Source organism: Schistocerca cancellata, chromosome 10, assembly GCF_023864275.1.
Source record: "Schistocerca cancellata isolate TAMUIC-IGC-003103 chromosome 10, iqSchCanc2.1, whole genome shotgun sequence".
Lineage (NCBI taxonomy): Eukaryota > Metazoa > Arthropoda > Insecta > Orthoptera > Acrididae > Schistocerca > Schistocerca cancellata.
In genome coordinates, this window is record NC_064635.1 from 26,486,538 (window position 1) to 26,506,428 (window position 19,891).

A 19,891-nucleotide genomic window follows, 5' to 3' on the forward strand; every position below is an offset into this window, starting at 1 on the left:
GACGTAATCGCCCTGCAGACGTACACATTTTTCACAACGCTGACGCCATGATTCCATGGCAGCGGCGAAGGCTTCTTTAGGAGTCTGTTTTGACCACTGGAAAATCGCTGAGGCAATAGCAGCACGGCTGGTGAATGTGCGGCCACGGAGAGTGTCTTTCATTGTTGGAAAAAGCCAAAAGTTTCTAGGAGCCAGGTCAGGTGAGTAGGGAGCATGAGGAACCACTTCAAAGTTGTTATCACGAAGAAACTGTTGCGTAACGTTAGCTCGATGTGCGGGTGCGTTGTCTTGGTGAAACAGCACACGCGCAGCCCTTCCCGGACGTTTGCGTTGCAGTGCAGGAAGGAATTTGTTCTTCAAAACATTTTCGTAGGATGCACCTGTTACCGTAGTGCCTTTTGGAACGCAATGGGTAAGGATTACGCCCTCTCTGTCCCAGAACATGGACACCATCATTTTTTCAGCACTGGCGGTTACCCGAAATTTTTTTGGTGGCGGTGAATCTGTGTGCTTCCATTGAGCTGACTGGCGCTTTGTTTCTGGATTGAAAAATGGCATCCACGTCTCATCCATTGTCACAACCAACGAAAAGAAAGTCCCATTCATGCTGTCATTGCGCGTCAACATTGCTCGGCAACATGCCGCACGGGCAGCCGTGTGGTCGTCCGTCAGCATTCGTGGCACCCACCTGGATGACACTTTTCGTATTTTCAGGTCGTCATGCAGGATTGTGTGCACAGAACCCACAGAAATGCCAACTCTGGAGGTGATCTGTTCAACAGTCATTCGGCGATCCCCCAAAACAATTCTCTCCACTTTCTCGATCATGTCGTCAGACCGGCTTCTGCGAGCCCGAGGTTGTTTCGGTTTGTTGTCACACGATGTTCTGCCTTCATTAAACTGTTGCACCCACGAACGCACTTTCGACACATCCATTACTCCATCACCACATGTCTCCTTCAACTGTCGATGAATTTCAGTTGGTTTCACACCACGCAAATTCAGAAAACGAATGATTGCACGCTGTTCAAGTAAGGAAAACGTCGCCATTTTAAGTATTTAAAACAGTTCTCATTCTCGCCGCTGGTGGTAAAATTCCATCTGCCGTACGGTGCTGCCATCTCTGGGACGTATTGACAATGAACGCGGCCTCATTTTAAAACAATGCGCAAGTTTCTATCTCTTTCCTGTCCAGAGAAAAAAAATCGGAGGCCTTAGAACTTGAATGCACCTCGTATGTCGCGAAACGGAAACCACAGCGAAAAACCGATGAAACTCCGTGTACAAATGTGCTAGGCAGTGTCACTAGTGTTACTGTAGAACATCGAGTAAAGCAGAAGTAATATCCGGCGTTCCCCAAGGAAGTGTTATAGGCCCTCTATTGTTCCCAACCTATATACCTCGAAGAAAACGATTTATTGACACATAGTCAGCACGGATTCAGAAAATATTGTTCTTGTGAAACACAACTAGCCCTTTATACTCATGAAGTAATAAGTGCTATCGACAGGGGATGTCAAATTGACTCCATTCTTTTAGATTTCCAGAAGGCTTTCGACACCGTTCCTCACAAGCGTCTTCTAACCAAACTGCGTGCCTACGGAGTATCGCCTCAGTTGTGCGACTGGATTCGTGATTTCCTGTCAGAAAGGTCAAAGTTCGTAGTAACAGACAGAAAGTCATCGAGTAAAACAGAAGTAATATCCTGCGTTCCCGAAGGAAGTGTTATAGACCCTCTGTTGTTCCTGATCTTTGTTGACGACATAGGAGACAATCTGAGTAGCCGTCTTAGATTGTTTGCAGATGATGCTGTCATTTACCGTCTTGTAAAGTCATCAGATGATCAAAACGACTCTCAAAATGATTTAGATAAGATGTCTGTATGGTGCGAAAAGTGGCAATTGACCCTGAATAAAGAAAAGTGCGAAGTTATTCATGTCAGTGCTAAAAGAAATCAGCTAAATTTGGGTTGCGCGATAAGACACACGAATCTGAAGGCTGTAAATTCAGCTAAATACTTAGGTATTACAATTACAAATAACCTAAACTGGAACGATCACATAGACAAAATTGTGGGAAGAGCAAACCAAAGACTGCGATTCATTGGCAGAACACTTAGAAGGTGCAACAGCTCTACTAAAGAGACTGCTTACACCACGCTTGTCCGCCCTATTCTGGAGTATTGCTGTGCGGTGTGGGATGCGCATCAGGTGGGACTGACGGATGATCTTTCTGTTCTCCTCCCCAACGTATGGAATAGCATCTATCATATAATATGTTCTGGCGTCACACATCGTGATTATTTTGATGGCATATTTATCTGCTTTCGAAGCAATGTAAACACGGAATGGGAATTTGCCACGAAATCCTAGAAGCTGCTCATCGATTGTTACATACTTCAGAGGCGAATAACTTGAGCGGCAGTTAGTAACAAAAGCTGTCCAGAGCTCACGAATAGATAAAAATTTGTCATCCTTATTTCCAAATTTCAGACAATTTAGAAGAAATTTGAACCTCTGTTGAGACATAATACATTTGTACACAGATGAGCCAACTCACATTTCTTCAGTGTGGAGATGACAATTTTTCCTGCTACCTGACATATAAAGCAGTCCCATTAATGCACATATTTCTTCCTTGTCCATATCACCAAGAAACCTCTGGTCAGTGTACGTACATTTTTTTTTTCTTTTGATCTCCTCATCTGCATGAGCTACAATCATATCAACTATTCTTGTATCTAATAATATTTCGAGAGCATCTACTTCCGAGTCAGTGTTTCTACTTTGGGTTTTACCTTTCTTATCCGGTATTTTAGACCATAAAAATCCATTCTTACCCTTGATTGTGTTTGCTGATGATACCTGCTCCTCCTCATCTTCTGCCGTCGTAGCTTCAAACTTATGTTCAGATTGAATTTCCAAATTATCTCTCCCGTTTGATAACAAGTCATTTTCACTGCAATCGTCGTCGTCTTCCTCCAAAACACTTCTCACAAAGTCCTCAAACCTTGGATCATTCACGTTTACAGATTCCATACTCGAAAAGCTTATGAAATCTACCAAACATATTTTACCTACGAAAATAATAACATGGGTGACCTATAACCCCAAGAACTATTAGATCTCAAGTATCAGCTGAACACAACTGACCAGCAGCACGAGAGACGAGTGACTGATATATACAACAGTGACGAAATAATACACAAGCCTGCCAGAAAAAATACCATTGTTGTCAACTAAACAGAAGAAACAAACTATCACTGGGGTGACGCATCATCCCTGTTACCATCGGAGGGTTAAAATTGTTAGCTTCTCCTCAGATGTAAACTGGAGATGGTTTCTATGTGCGCTATTTGTCTTGACAGCTTGGATGACAGTGGATCAGTGATATTACAATATCGCTGATCCACTGTCATCGAAGCTGTCAAGAAAATTAGCGTACATAAAAACTACCTAAAAGATACCCATATCCAGTGTACAGAAACTAATAATTCTGAAAAGACAGGACATAGCAGCAACGAAATCACCCGAGTACGCGATGATGGAAATTGTCAAACTGGGCTCGTCATGAATAATTTATAAAATAAAAGCTATTCAAAGACCCGTGTAGGTGTCCGATATTCATAATACAGTCGAAAACAGTTGGTGTAAGTACAACAAGGGATTGCTAACTGGTGCAAAAACATAGTCTGCCTGGTGCGGTAATTGAGGTGATAAAACCTATTTTCAGAGACTTAGCAGAACCTAAGCTGTTGAAAAAAATGAGTCAATGGAAAAACTGAAAACCCCAATGAAAGTGTAAATAGTGTTATTTCTTTTTTTTTTTTTTTTTTTTTGGTCATCAGTCTACTGACTGGTTTGATGCGGCAGGCCACGAATTCCTTTCCTGTGCTAACCTATTCATCTCAGAGTAGCACTTGCAACCTACGTCCTCAATTATTTGCTTGACGTAATCCAATCTCTGTCTTCCTCGACAGTTTTTGCCCTCTACAGCTCCCACTAGTACCTTGGAAGTCATTCCCTCATGTCTTAGCAGATGTCCTATCATCCTGTCTCTTCTCCTTATCAGTGTTTTCCACATATTCCTTTCCTCTCCGATTCTGCTTAGAACTCCTCATTCCGTACCTTATCAGTCCACCTAATTTTCAACATTCGTCTATAGCACCACATCTCAAATGCTTCGATTCTCTTCTGTTCCGGTTTTACCACAGTCCATGTTTCACTACCATACAATGCTGTACTCCAGACGTACATCCTCAGAAATTTCTTCCTCAAATTAAGGCCGGTATTTGATATTAGTAGACTTCTCTTGGCCAGAAATGCCTTTTTTGCCATAGCGAGTCTGCTTTTGATGTCCTCCTTGCTCCGTCCGTCATTGGTTATTTTACTGCCTAGGTAGCAGAATTCCTTAACTTCATTGACTTCGTGACCATCAATCTTGATGTTAAGTTTCTCGCTGTTCTCATTTCTACTACTTCTCATTACCTTCGTCTTTCTCCGATTTACTCTCAAACCATACTGTGTACTCATTAGACTTTTCATTCCGTTCAGCAGATCATTTAATTCTTCTTCACTTTCACTCAGGATAGCAATGTCATCAGCGAATCGTATCATTGATATCCTTTCACCTTGTATTTTAATTCCACTCCTGAACCTTTCTTTTATTTCCATCATTGCTTCCTCGATGTACAGATTGAAGAGTAGGGGCGAAAGGCTACAGCCTTGTCTTACACACTTCTTAATACGAGCACTTCGTTCTTGATCGTCCACTCTTATTATTCCCTCTTGGTTGTTGTACATATTGTATATGACCCGTCTCTCCCTATAGCTTACCCCTACTTTTTTCAGAATCTCGAACAGCTTGCACCATTTTATATTGTCGAACGCTTTTTCCAGATCGACAAATCCTATGAAAGTGTCTTGATTGTTCTTTAGCCTTGCTTCCATTATTAGCCGTAACGTCAGAATTGTCTCTCTCGGCCCTTTACTTTTGCTAAAGCCAAACTGATCGTCACCTAGCGCATTCTCAATTTTGTTTTCCATTCTTCTGTATATTATTCTTGTAAGCAGCTTCGATGCATGAGCTGTTAAGCTGATTGTGCGATAATTCTATATGGGCAATAATCCGCAAGACTGTGTTTGTTGGACTAGAAACTTTGTATGTATTATGCTGTTGCTGCTTTCAATTATGGCAGCGATGTAAAGTGCAAAGTATTTCGAAGCATGGGAAGGAAGATAGTTTTGCAACATGGTACGAACGATTCTTGCCTTAGATAAGGAACGCCTTCGGACTGCTGTAAAAAAATGGTTCAAATGGCTCTGAGCAGTATGGGACTCAACTGCTGTGGTTATCAGTCCCCTAGAACTTAGAACTACTTAAACCTAACTAACCTAAGGACAGCACACACATCCATGCCCGAGGCAGGATTCGAACCTGCGACCGTAGCAGTCGCACGGTTCCGGACTGCGCGCCTAGAAACTGCTGTAAATAGCCGAGAAATACAAGCCAGAATAAACAGGAGGAAGCTGGAGGAGTTTGCGGAAGATTAAGATAATCCATCCTGTGGACCTGGAATGCGCTAAAAAGGCAATCCAAACTTTGTCGTTCGAGTCCCAAAAAGTTCCATTTTTTCATAAAAATTACATGTTTTCTCAGGGTCAACCAAAACAATTTGCTTCAGATTTTCAGGAAATGTTACACAGTTCCTCCTGCGTAACTTGACACAGCCTTTTTCCCAGAACCTGTATATTGTTGAACTTGTAAACAAAAAATGGCACAGAAAATAGTGAATTTTCATGACAATAGAAAAAATTAAACTCTAACGACTGACTTCAAATTTTTAAAAATCCCTGTGTTAAGTTGTAGGCTGTATTCCAAGAAATAACCTGTAAAAATTTCAAGTTCCTAGCTGAAATAGTTTCGGAGAAAACATGTAATTTATAAACGCTATTTTAACGTTGGAAAGATGGGGCTTTCCGCAGCCCCTTGATTAGCGGTAAAGATAGCCAATCAGGCCTTTGCGCAGGCAAATTCAAGCGGCTCGCCAGATACAATCCGTGACACTTGGTCTCCAAGCGCATATGATACGATATTGCTCAGCCTTCGGCTCGGGTTCGGCCATTACTACCGCCTCATATCAAATTTTTGTATCGCTTTGCTGTTCGCTTTTAGGAACCCAAACGAGGAAAGCGTTTAGCGACATCGTCTCTAACAGGCTCCTCGAATCTGCTCGCACAACGGCCTGAATGGCTAAACTCAATGATAATTACGTCGGGAACGGCACAACCTGTCGAATCACTTCTTAACAATGTATCTCGCCACAACCTACCGTGCAGCACCGTTACAAGTTTTTCAGACCGGCTCACACCACCATGTGTAGAGATGTGTGGGTTCACTTGTCGCGAGACCGCATCCAATACATGTTCTCGGATCACAAAGAAAGAAGTGTTAAGGGGCTCCGGAAAGGCTCAAAATCATGAAAAGTTCAATTTTTACTTTTTTGCGTTTTCTGAATCTGCAGACTATTAGCTTTTAATAGATATATAATTTATTCAATTCCGAAGACTACAACTATTTTTAAATTTTTTTTTTGAAATGTGTTCTACATGGGCGTGACCCACTGTGGCGCTGTTAAACTGCTGTCAAATGGTGTTATTATTAACGTCCGTGTTCATCAGGTACATTTTAGTGATGTGAGATAAAGTATGTGTTGTGGCTAACCTGTGATGGTTCAATATATATCGCTGGTGTGATTGTCGATTGTTTCATGTTTATTTACTCTGTCGTTATCTCGAAAATATTCGTAATTAATTCTGTTTCTTGAGTCTCTGTTTTGTTGAAGTATAATAATGAGTAAAAGTAAAGTTATTAGAAATCCTCTGAAGGCTTTTAAGAAAAGGAGAAATATTGGAAAGCCAAAGGTATGTGTTATTACTGTAAATAATAACATTCTAACATGGTACGAGCGATGCTTGCTTTAGACAAGGAACGCCTTCGGGCTGCAGACAGTCTAGAAATACAAGCAAGAGTAAACAGGAGGAGGAACAAGAGGAAGCTGGAGGAGGAGTTTGCAGAGGATGAAGATAATCCATCCTATGGACCTGGAATTCACTAAAAAGTTAATCCAATCTTTGTCGCTAAATTCCCAAAACTTTTATTTTCTCATACTAATTACATGTTTTCTAAGGATCTTCCAAACATATTTGTTTCAAACTTTCAGTAAATGTTACACAGTACCTTCTGCATAATTTAACACAGCCTTTTTCCAAAAAACTGTATATTTTTGAATATATAAATAAAAAATTGCAAAAAAATGTTGTGAATTTTCATTACAATTGAAAAAAAATCATCTTTAATAACTGAACTAAAATTTTGTAAAATCCCTGTGTTAAGTTGTAGCCCATATTCCAATAAATAATCTGTAAAAAGTTCAACTTCCTACCTCAAATACTTTGTGAGGAAAGATGTAATTTATAAGCGTTATTTTAACATTGCAAGTATAGGGCGTTCCGGAGCCCCTTAAGCCGTAAACAGGAAACAGCCTTCTCTCGCTGTTGCAGAATAGGAAGTACGGAAAAATTGTGCATATTAGCAAGTGAGGTGGTAGCTGACAACCGTCAGATAAATGGCACTCCGAATCAGACAGTCTTCGTTGCGAGCTGTTACGCCACGTGAGGAATTTTCCGCGCCGGTCTACGAGCTACGTCACTGAGTGACGTACGTTGCGTTCGTGCTAACGGACGTGCTAACTCGCCTGCGTTAATTCGCGGCACCGGACGCTAGCGCCTCCAAGCGGCTCCGACCGGAAGCTTTTCAATACGAAGTGACATACAGAAGAACGGAAATTCTTTCTTAAATATATCTTGACAACATGTTAAGAGAACCGTACAACAAAAAGAATTTTACACCCGTAACAACTTTTACCTACAAAATTGGTCATTACTCTTTGCTGGTGATCACGTCCTTATAAATGTCAAAAAAGGAAAAAAAAAAGCCTCTTATAAATGAAATATAAATATAACTGCCAAGAGCTTTTATGATTTATCAGACTCGTGAATAGTTCGACGCGGCCTGCCACAAATTTCTCTCCTGTTCCAAACTTCTCATCTCAGAGCAGCAAGTGCAATCTTCGTCCTTAAATTATTTGCTGGATGTTTTCTAACCTGTGTCTTCCTCTACAGTTTTTACCCTCCACAGCTGCCTCTAGTACCACGGAAGCTATGCCCTTTCAGCTTGCCAGTGTTTTCCATACACTCCTTTCTTCGCTGTTCTCAAATCTGCTACTTCTCATTACTCTCGTCTTTCTTCGATTACTCTCCGTCCATATTTTGTACTTACTAGACTGTTCGTTCCATTCAAAAGATCCTGTATCGCGTAAACGAAATTTAGCAGATCCTTCGGTGTGGATCACGTCACAATTTTCATTAGAGTCAAAAAAATGTTCAAATGTGTGTGAAATCTTATGGGACTTAACTGTTAAGGTCATCAGTCCCTAAGCTTACACACTACTTAACCTAAATTATCCTGAGGACAAACACACACACACCCATGCCCGAGGGAGGACTCGAACCTCCGCCGGGATCAGCCGCACAGTCCATGACTGCAGTGCCTCAGACCGCTCGGCTAATCCCGCGCCATTAGAGTCAATTCCCATTTTTCGTACGGTTGCGAACTTGACTAAATCACTTTGTAGTTGGTTTTGAACTGTAGATTAGGAACAGCAGAGGGCGTATCTACTTCCTTGGGGAACGTCAGATATCAATTCCGTTTCACCCGATGACTTTCAGTCGTTTACTGCGAACTGCGGTCTTTCTGCTGGAAAATCGACTTTACAGATATACTCATGAACAATGTATGTAACAACATACAAATTCGATTCATTTATATAAATGATATGCCTTCTAGCATTGCAGGTAATTCTAAAATATTTCTGTTTGCTGATGACACTAGCTTGTCAGTAAAGGATGTTGTGTGCAAGTGGAACATTGGCTTGGTTTCAAATAGTGCAGTTCACGACATAAGTTCATGGCTTGTAGAAAATAAACTGACGCTAAATCACAGTAAGATTCAGTTTTTATAGTTTTTAACACACGATTCAACAAAACCCGACCTTTCAATTTCACAGAATTGGCATCTGATTAGTGAAACTAAACGGTTCGAATTTCTAAATGTCCAGATGGTAATCTGTCGTGGGAAGACCACGTTCAGGATCTTGCTCAAAGACTTAGTGCTGCAATTTTTACTATTCGAACGGTATCAGAAGTAAGTGATTGTTCAACACGAAAGTTGGTCTGCTTTAGTATTTCATTCGCTTTTATCATATGTTATTACATTTTGTGGCAACTCTTCCCAAAGGATATTTTTGGCTCAGAAACGGGCAGTTCGGCCAATAGGTGGTGTAAGTTCGCGAAACTCTTATCAATCCCTGTTCACTAGTCTTGGTGTTCTGACATTAGCATCTCAACATATATATTCTTTACTGTCGTTTCTTGTTAACAATATCAGCTTATTCCCAAGAATTAGCACCCTTAACTCAATTAATACGAGGTGCATTCAAGTTCTAAGGCCTCCGATTTTCTTTCTCCGGACTGGAAAGAGATAGAAACATGCGCATTGTTTTAAAATGAGGCCGCGTTCATTGTCAATACGTCCCAGAGATGGCAGCACCGTACGGCAGATGGAATTTTACCGCCAGCGGCGAGAATGAGAACTGTTTTAAATACTTAAAATGGCGACGTTTTCCTTACTTGAACAGCATGCAATCATTCATTTCTGAACTTGCGTGGTGTGAAACCAATTGAAATTCATCGACAGTTGAAGGAGACATGTGGTGATGGAGTTCTGGATGTGTCGAAAGTGCGTTCGTGGGTGTGACAGTTTGTTGAAGGCAGAACATCGTGTGACAACAAACCGAAACAACCAAGGGCTCGCACAAGCCGGTCTGACGACATGATCGAGAAAGTGGAGAGAATTGTTTTGGGGGATCGCCGAATGACTGTTGAACAGATCACCTCCAGAGTTGGCATTTCTGTGGGTTCTGTGCACACAATCCTGCATGACGACCTGAAAATGCGAAAAGTGTCATCCAGGTGGGTGCCACGAATGCTGACGGACGACCACACGGCTGCCTGTGTGGCATGTTGCCAAGCAATGTTGACGCGCAATGACAGCACGAATGGGACTTTCTTTTCGTCGGTTGTGACAATGGATGAGACATGGATGCCATTTTTCAATCCAGAAACAAAGCGCCAATCAGCTCAAAGGAAGCACACAGATTCACCGCCACCAAAAAAATTTCGGGTAACTGCCAGTGCTGAAAAAATTATGGTGTCCATGTTCTGGGAAAGCGAGGTCGTAATAAAAAAAAAATGGTTCAAATGGCTCTGAGCACTATGGGACCTAACTTCTAAGGTCATCAGTCCCCTAGAACTTAGAACTACTTAAACCTAACTAACCTAAGGACATCACACACATCCATGCCCGAGGCAGGATTCGAACCTGCGACCGTAGCGGTCACCCGGTTACAGACTGTAGCGCCTTTAACCGCTTGGCCACACCAGCCGGCCGAGGGCGTAATCCTTACCCATTGCATTCCAAAGGGCACTACGGTAACAGGTGCATCCTACAAAAATGTTTTGAAGAACAAATTCCTTACTGCACTGCAACAAAAACGTCCGGCAAGGGCTGGGCGTGTGCTGTTTCACTGAGACAACGCTCCCGCACATCGAGCTAACATTACGCAACAGTTTCTTCGGGATAACAACTTTGAAGTGATTCCCCATGCTCCCTACTCACCTGACCTGGCTCCTAGTGACTTTTGGCTTTTTCCAACAATGAAAGACACTCTCAGTGGCCGCACATTCACCAGTCGTGCTGCTATTGCCTCAGATATTTTCCAGTCGTCAAAACAGACTCCTAAAGAAGCCTTCGCCGCTGCCATGGAATCATGGCGTCAGCGTTGTGAAAAATGTGTACGTCTGCAGGGCGATTACGTCGAGAAGTAACGCCAGTTTCATCGATTTCGGGTGAGTAGTTAATTAGAAATTAATCGGAGGCCTTAGAACTTGAATGCACCTCGTACTAGGCAAAAAACCAGACTACATTTGGATCTCACTTCTTTGACTCTTGTGCAGAAAGGTGTGCATTATACTGCTACATCCATTTCCAATAAACAACCACAAGAATTCGAGAATCTGAGCAGTAATCCACAGGCTTTCAAATATAAACTGAAGAGTTTCCTCATGGGTCAGTCCTGTTCTGTCGAAAAATTCCTTGAAAAGTTAAACTGATTCCTATGGTATATCGCTGATTGCGTTTTTTAAAACTTCTGGCTTGTCGTATTTTGGGTTTATAAACTTTTTATTTTAACTGTTATTATTTTTATGTTGTAATTTCTTGTACTGACACGTTCCATGATCTTGCAGATTTGCACCTCAATTGCGTCGTACGGAACTAGACGTGGAAAATAAAAAAATACAAAAATAAAAAAGTTCTATACAGACCATACTGGCTACGGGAGCGAAGCTGTGGGCACTAAACTAGCTGTCTATAATGGCAATGTACAATTCATATCTGCCAGGAAGTTTCAATTCATATGAAGTTTGTGACCTACTTTTTTTTGGCGCCCTCAGGTATTTCATTTGTGTTACTATGTTGTTCACAGGCCCGAACACGCCAGCATATCCGAGAGCGCTAACGCGCTGCTTCCTGGACTCGGGTAGGCGTGCTAGCCCCGGGTCGAATCCACCCCGACGACGGCCGGTGTGCCGGCCAGCCTGGATGTGGTTTTTAGGCGGTTTCCCACATCCTACTAGGTGAATACGGGGCTGGTCGTCAAGTCACGCCTCAGTTCCACGACTTGCAGACATTTGAAACACATTCACACTATTTCACAATTTATACTAGATGCAGTTTCAGCTACTAATAGCGAATACCCTGTTCAAGAATCACAAGAGGAGGAGGTATACTTGGAAAAGGCAGGGAGATTCGGGATGATTTCAATTAGATTAAATCATGGTCAGACAGAGATTCTGAAATCAGATACTGGATTGTAAGGCGTACCCAGGAGCAGATATAGACTCAGATCACAATATAGTAGTGATGAAGAGTAGGCTGAAGTTCAAGACATTAGTCAGGAAGAATCAATACGCAAAGAAGTGGGATGTGGAAGTACTAAGGAATGACGAGATACGTTTGAAGTTCTCTAACGCTATAGATACAGCAATAAGGAATTGCGCAGTAGGCAGTACAGTTGAAGAGGAATGGACATCTCTAAAAAGGGCCATCACAGAAGTTGGGAAGGAAAACATAGGTACAAAGAAGGTAGCTGCGAAGAAACCATGGGTAACAGAAGAAATACTTCAGTTGATTGATGAAAGGAGGAAGTACAAACATGTTCCGGGAAAATCAGGAATACAGAAATACAAGTCGCTGAGGAATGAAATAAATAGGAAGTGCCGGGAAGCTAAGACGAAATGGCTGCAGGAAAAATGTGAAGACATCGAAAAAGATATGATTGTCGGAAGGACAGACTCAGCATACAGGAGAGTCAAAACAACCTTTGGTGACATTAAAAGCAACGGTGGTAACATTAAGAGTGCAACGGGAATTCCACTGTTAAATTCAGAGGAGAGAGCAGATAGGTGGAAAGAATACATTGAAAGCCTCTATGAGGGTGAAGATTTGTCTGATGTGATAGAAGAAGAAACAGGAGTCGATTTAGAAGCGATAGGGGATCCAGTATTAGAATCGGAATTTAAAAGAGCTTTGGAGGACTTACGGTCATATAAGGCAGAAGGGATAGATAACATTCCATCAGAATTTCTAAAATCATTGGGGGAAGTGGCAACGAAACGACTATTCACGTTGGTGTGTAGAATATATGAGTCTGGCGATATACCATCTGACTTTCGGAAAAGCATCATCCACACAATTCCGAAGACGGCAAGGGCTGACAAGTGTGAGAATCATCGCACAATCAGCTTAACAGCTCATTCATCGAAGCTGCTTACAAGAATAATATACAGAAGAATGGAAAAGAAAATTGAGAATGCGCTAGATGACGATCATTTTGGGTTTAGGAAAAGTAAAGGGACGAGAGAGGCAATTCTGACGTTACGGCTAATAATGGAAGCAAGGCTAAAGAAAAATCAAGACACTTTCATAGGATTTGTCGACCTGGAAAAAGCGTTCGACAATATAAAATGGTGCAAGCTGTTCGAGATTCTGAAAAAAGTAGGGGTAAGCTATAGGGAGAGACGGGTCATATACAATATGTACAACAACCAAGAGGGAATAATAAGAGTGGACGATCAAGAACGAAGTGCTCGTATTAAGAAGGGTGTAAGACAAGGCTGTAGCCTTTCGCCTCTACTCTTCAATCTGTACATCGACGAAGCAACGATGGAAATAAAAGAAAGGTTCAGGAGTGGAATTAAAATACAAGGTGAAAGGATATCAATGATACGATTCGCTGATGACATTGATATCCTGAGTGAAAGTGAAGAAGAATTAAATGATCTGCTGAACGGAATGAACAGTCTAATGAGTACACAGTATGGTTTGAGAGTAAATCGGAGAAAGACGAAGGTAATGAGAAGTAGTAGAAATGAGAACAGCGAGAAACTTAACATCAGGATTGATGGTCACGAAGTCAATGAAGTTAAGGAATTCTGCTACCTAGGCAGTAAAATAACCAATGACGGACGGAGCAAGGAGGACATCAAAAGCAGACTCGCTCTGGCAAAAAAGGCATTTCTGGCCAAGAGAAGTCTACTAATATCAAATACCGGCCTTAATTTGAGGAAGAAATTTCTTAGGATGTACGTCTGGAGTACAGCATTGTATGGTAGCGAAACATGGACTGTGGGAAAACCGGAACAGAAGAGAATCGAAGCATTTGAGATGTGGTGCTATAGACGAATGTTGAAAATTAGGTGGACTGATAAGGTAAGGAATGAGGAGGTTCTACGCAGAATCAGAGAGGAAAGGATTATGTGGAAAACACTGATAAGGAGAAGGGACAGGATGATAGGACATCTGCTAAGACTTGAGGGAATGACTTCCATGGTACTAGAGGGAGCTGTAGAAGGCAAAAACTGTAGAGGAGGACAGAGATTGGAATACGTCAAGCAAATAATTGAGGACGTAGGTTGCAAGTGCTACTCTGAGATGAAGAGGTTAGCATAGGAAAGGAATTCGTGGCGGGCCGCATCAAACCAGTCAGTAGACTGATGACCAAAAAAAAGCTAGATGCAGACAGCTGGGGTACACTCATTCCGTCCCGGGGTGTATGGGGTGGCGGCAGGAAGGGCATCTGGCGACCCCTTAAAATTCACCATGCCAAATCCGTCCTCAACCCTGCCGACCCTGCGCACAACGCGGGATAAAGACAGTAGCAAAAGAAAGAAAGTTGTTCATAGGCCTGATGATGGCATAATGGAAAGCCGACGCCGGTTGCCTCTGGAATAAATCAGAGAAGGAAATACAGCTGTAGGTTTATTTATTGCTGGCTATATGTGTAGCTTACGTTATGAAGACGCCTTGCAGCTTCTGGCGCGCCACAGGGAAGTGTGCTACAACCGTCGCTGTGCATCCTGTGTGTTAATGACATGGCAGACAGCAATAGTCATCATCTCAGGATCTTCGCGGATGGTTCTGTTATCTACAAAGAAGTATTGTCTGGAAAAAGCTTCTCAAACATTCAGACATATGTTCATAAGATTTCAAAGCGGTACAATTCTTATTCATCACCATCATCATCATTTAAGACTGATTATGCCTTTCAGCGTTCAGTCTGGAGCATAGTCCTCCTCATAAAATTCCTCCATGATCCCCTATTCAATGCTAACATTGGTGCCTCTTCTGATGTTAAGCCTATTACTTCAAAATCATTCTTAAGCGAATCCAGATACCTTCTCCTCGGTCTGCACCGACTCCTCCTACCCTCTACTGCTGAACCCATGAGTCTCTTGGGTAACCTTGCTTCTCCCATGCGTGTAACATGACCCCACCATCTCAGCCTGTTCGCCCTGACTGCTACATCTATAGAGTTCATTCCCTGTTTTTCTTTGATTTCCTCATTGTGGACACCCTCCTGCCATTGTTCCCATCTACTAGTGCCTGCAATCATATCCGTAACCTCAACCTTATTGATAAGGTAACCTGAATCCACCCAGCTTTCGCTCCCATACAACAAAGTTGGTCGAAAGATTGAACGGTGCACAGATAACTTAGTCTTGGTACTGATTTCCTTCTTGCAGAAGAGAGTAGATCGTAGCTGAGCGCTCACTGCATTAGCTTTGCTACACCTCGCTTCCAGTTCTTTCACTATGTTGCCATCCTGTGAGAATATGCATCCTAAGTACTTGAAACCGTCCACCTGTTCTAACTTTGTTCCTCCTATTTCGCTCTCAATCCGTTTATATCTCTTTCCCACTGACATTACTTTCGTTTTGGAGATGCTAATCTTCATACCATAGTCCTTACATTTCTGATCTAGCTCTGAAATGTTACTTTGCAAACTTTCAATCGAATCTGCCATCACAACTAAGTCATCCGCATATGCGAGACTGCTTATTTTGTGTTCACATATCTTAATCTCACCCAGCCAGTCTATTGTTTTTAGCATATGATCCATAAATAATATGAACAACAGTGGAGACAGGTTGCAGCCTTGTCTTACCCCTGAAACTACTCTGAACCATGAACTCAATTTACCGTCAACTCTAACTGCTGCCTGACTATCCATGTAAAGACCTTTAATTGCTTGCAAAAGTTTGCCTGCTATTCCATAATCTTGTAGAACAGACAATAACTTCCTCCTAGGAACCCGGTCATATGCCTTTTCTAGATCTATAAAGCATAGATACAATTCCCTGTTCCACTCGTAACACTTCTCCATTATTTGCCGTAGGCTAAAGATCTGGTCCTGACAATCTCTAAGACGCGTAAACCCACACTGATTTTCATCCAATTGGTCCTCAACTAATACTTGCACTTCCCTTCAACAATAGCTGAGAAGATTTTACCCACAACGCTGATTAAAGAGATAGCTCTGTAGTTGTTACAATCTTTTCTGTTTCCATGTTTAAAGATTGGTGTAATTACTGCTTTCGTCCAGTCTGATGGAACCTGTCCCGACTCCCACGCCATTTCAATTATCCTGTGTAGCCATTGAAGACCTGACATACGCTTTATTTGATGAGTTCCGACTTAATTTCATCTACCCCAGCCGCTTTATTACACTGCAATCTATTGACCATTTTCTCCACTTCCTCAAATGTGATCCTATTTCATCATTTCTGTCCCATTGTACATCGAAATCTGAAACATTACTGATCGTATTGTCACATACATTGAGCAACTCTTCAAAATATTCCCTCCATCTGCCCAAGGCATCCACAGGATTCACCAGCAGTTTTCCTGACCTGTCCAAAATACTTTTCATTTCCTTCTTACCTCCCTTTCGAAGACTGCTAATTACACTCCAGAATGGTTTTCCAGCAGCTTGATCCAAGGTCTCCAACCTGTTTCCAAAGTCTTCCCAAGATTTCTTCTTGGATGCTGTAATTATCTGTTTGGCTTTGTTTCTTTCTTCAACATAACTTTCTTTGTCTACCTGAGTTCTAGTATGTAGCCATTTTTGATATGCCTTCATTTTCCTCTTACAGGCTGCTTTGACTGTGTCATTCCACCAAGCTGTTTGCTTCATCCTACCTTTACACACTATTGTTCCATGACATTCTTTGACCACTTCTAGTACTGTGTCCCTGTACCTTGCCCATTCCTTTTCCAGTGACTGCAATTGACTACATTCAACTAACTGGTACCTTTCTGAGATCACTGTTATGTACTTGTGTCTGATTTCCTTATCCTGAAGTTTCTCCACTCTTATCCTCCTACACATGGACCTGACCTCCTGCACTTTCGGCCTCACAATCCGAATTTCACTGCAGATTAAATAATGATCAGTGTCATCAAAGAATCCCCTGAATACACGTGTGTCCCTCACAGCCTTCCTGAATTCCTGATCTGTTATTATATATTCAATGACAGATCTGGTTCCCCTGCCTTCCCAAGTATACTGGTGAATGTTCTTATGTTTGAGGAAGGAGTTTGTGATTACTAAGCCCATACTGGCACAGAAATCCAAGAGTTGTTTCCCGTTCCTGTTGGCCTCCATATCCTCTCCAAATTTACTCATAACCTTTTCATACCCTTCTGTTCGATTTCCAATCCTGGCATTAAAATCACCCATGAGTAGAACACTGTCCTTGTCCTTTACTCTAACAACTACATCACTGAGTGCGTCATAAAAACTATCCATCCTATCTTGATCTGTCCCTTCACAATGCGAATATACTGACACAATCCTAATTTTCTTGCTAGACACTGTCAAATCTGTCCACATCAGTCGTTCGTTTACATACCTTATTGCAACTATGCTGTGTTCCATTTCTTTCCTGATGAAAAGCCTTACACCCCATTGTGCTATTCCTGCTTTGACTCCTGACAGGTCGACCTTGTATTCTCCCACATCTGGTTCATGAACTAGAACATGATACCAGGAACCCACACCATGAACCACACAATTCTTATTATTATTAGCAAATTTTCCCAATGAACGGGAGACGTTAACCAAATAACTCAATCAACTTTTCTTTTAGGTTCGTCTTGTTGTTCCAATGGGCTTTCATTTTTCTCTAGAAGGCTTGTTGAGGTTCTTCAGACCACTTTCATCTGTACCGTTTTTGTTTTGGTTGCTCTGATGTAACTTCCGGCTTATCTACTTTGTGTCTGAAGGTGTCTCTTTCTAAAATGTCGGTAGATTTTATGTTTGCGTTTTTGAGGTCCTTTAGAATTCCGTCCAACTAAGGTGTTGAGTCCAGAGTGAGATTTTCACTCTGCAGCGGAGTGTGCGCTGATATGAAACTTCCTGGCAGATTAAAACTGTTTGCCGGACCGAGACTCGAACTTGGGAACTTTGCCTTTCGCGGGCAAGTGCTCTACCAACTCAGCAAAGTTGGCTAGTTTCATATCAGCGCACAATTCGCTGCAGAGTGTAAAATCTCATTCTGGAAATAACCCCTAGATTGTGGCTAAGCCCTGTCTCCGCAATATCCTTTCTTTCAGGAGTGCTAGTCCTGCAAGTTTCTCAGGCGCGGTTCTGTAAGGTTTGGAAGGTAGGAGACGAGGTACTGGCAGAAGTAATGCTGTGAGGACGGGGCGTGAGTCGTACTTGGGTAACTGAGCTGGTAGAGCACTTGCCCGCGAAAGGCAAAGTTCTCGATTTCGAGTCTCGGCCCGGCACACAGTTTTAATCTGCAAAGTGTTGGGTTCTTAAGTGACGTACCATAGCCTGTTATCCCCTTGGGCTGTCTCTTTTCTGGTAGTCTGTTGAGACGACAAAAGAAATTCGTACGGTTTTTCTTAAAATCGATTTCGGCGTTTCAAAATTTTTCTGTTGTTCTTGCCCTGGGTATGTCCTGCTCCTGAAATATTTTCTAAATGATCTTTTTTGATTTCTTCAAATTCGTCTTTTCTAAGTGTCACTGTGTCGCTCGCGTAGAGGAGTTTTTGTTTTACGACTGTTTTGTAATTCCGAATTTTTGTCTGTTTTTACATAGATTTTTTGTTTTAGAGGTTTGGAAAAACCCTAATGGCTTTTTTTCTTTCTGCACGTGGTTTTGTTGTGAGATTACTACTACTATTACTATTACTATTATTATTATTTTAATGTTCTGGCACTTGACCTATTGTGATTCTCCTTCTTGCTTCTCAGTACAGTGCTGTTAAGTCTGAATTACAATCACGTGATTTGCTGCACTCTTTTAAATGGACGGCTACCGAACAGTAGCTTAGGCACAGTCCGACAGTTGTAACCTGCGTATAAATGTACATGTTGCATACTTTGTAACTCCAGATGGCTAGTCTGCAAACATCGTATTAACATGCTACGTATGTGTGACGAATAATACGGCAAGAGTCGGTAGTTTCTCACCCGAAGGAGATCAACACGTGAGAGGAGGACATGAACAAACGTTTAAGGAGAAAGCGACTGGCAATCTACGGACACTTGACTTAGTCAGTGAGAAGACCACAGGGAACAGGTACCCTGGCGCAGAGAAAGCTGGGTCTCAGTCAGAAATTGAAGGTGTACTGGGTGAAGAGAAGAGTAACATCTTTACGAAAGAGTAAATATGAGCCTTGTGGTCCTTAGTAGACCCAATGGAAGAAGAGGAAAAAAAGGAGGAAAAGCAGAAAAAGAAGAAGAAGAAAATCCACCAGAACAAAACAAGATCGACTACATGCTGCCATAAGAAAACCTCAAGATTTAGACTGTAGTATACAGGGAGCGTAGTAGAAATGTTGCTTGTCACGATACTAACAATCTATACTAACAATAATCTGGGAAACTGTCATGTCTGTTTGCGTGTTTGAAAATAGTTCTCCAAAACTACTAGATGAGTATTCGTGGGGATCTTGCAGACAATCTGACCATAGTTTCGGGCACTATACAGGTTTAGTTCATCAAACTCATGTTGTTGTTGTTGCGGTCTTCAATCCAGAGACTGGTTTGATGCATCTCTCCATGCTACTCTATCCTGTGCGAGCTTCTTCATCTCCCAGTACCTACTGCAACCTACATCCTTCTGAATCTCCTTAATGTATTCACCTCTTGGTCTCCCTCTACAATTTTTACCCTCCGCGCTGCCCTCCAATACTAAATTGGTGATCCCTTGATGCCTCAGAACATGTCCTACCAACCGATCCCTTCTTCTAATCAAGTTGTGCCACAAACTCCTCTTCTCTCCAATTCTATTCAATACCTCCTCTTCAGCATTCTTCTGTAGCACCACATTTCGAAAGCTTCTATCCTCTTCTTGTC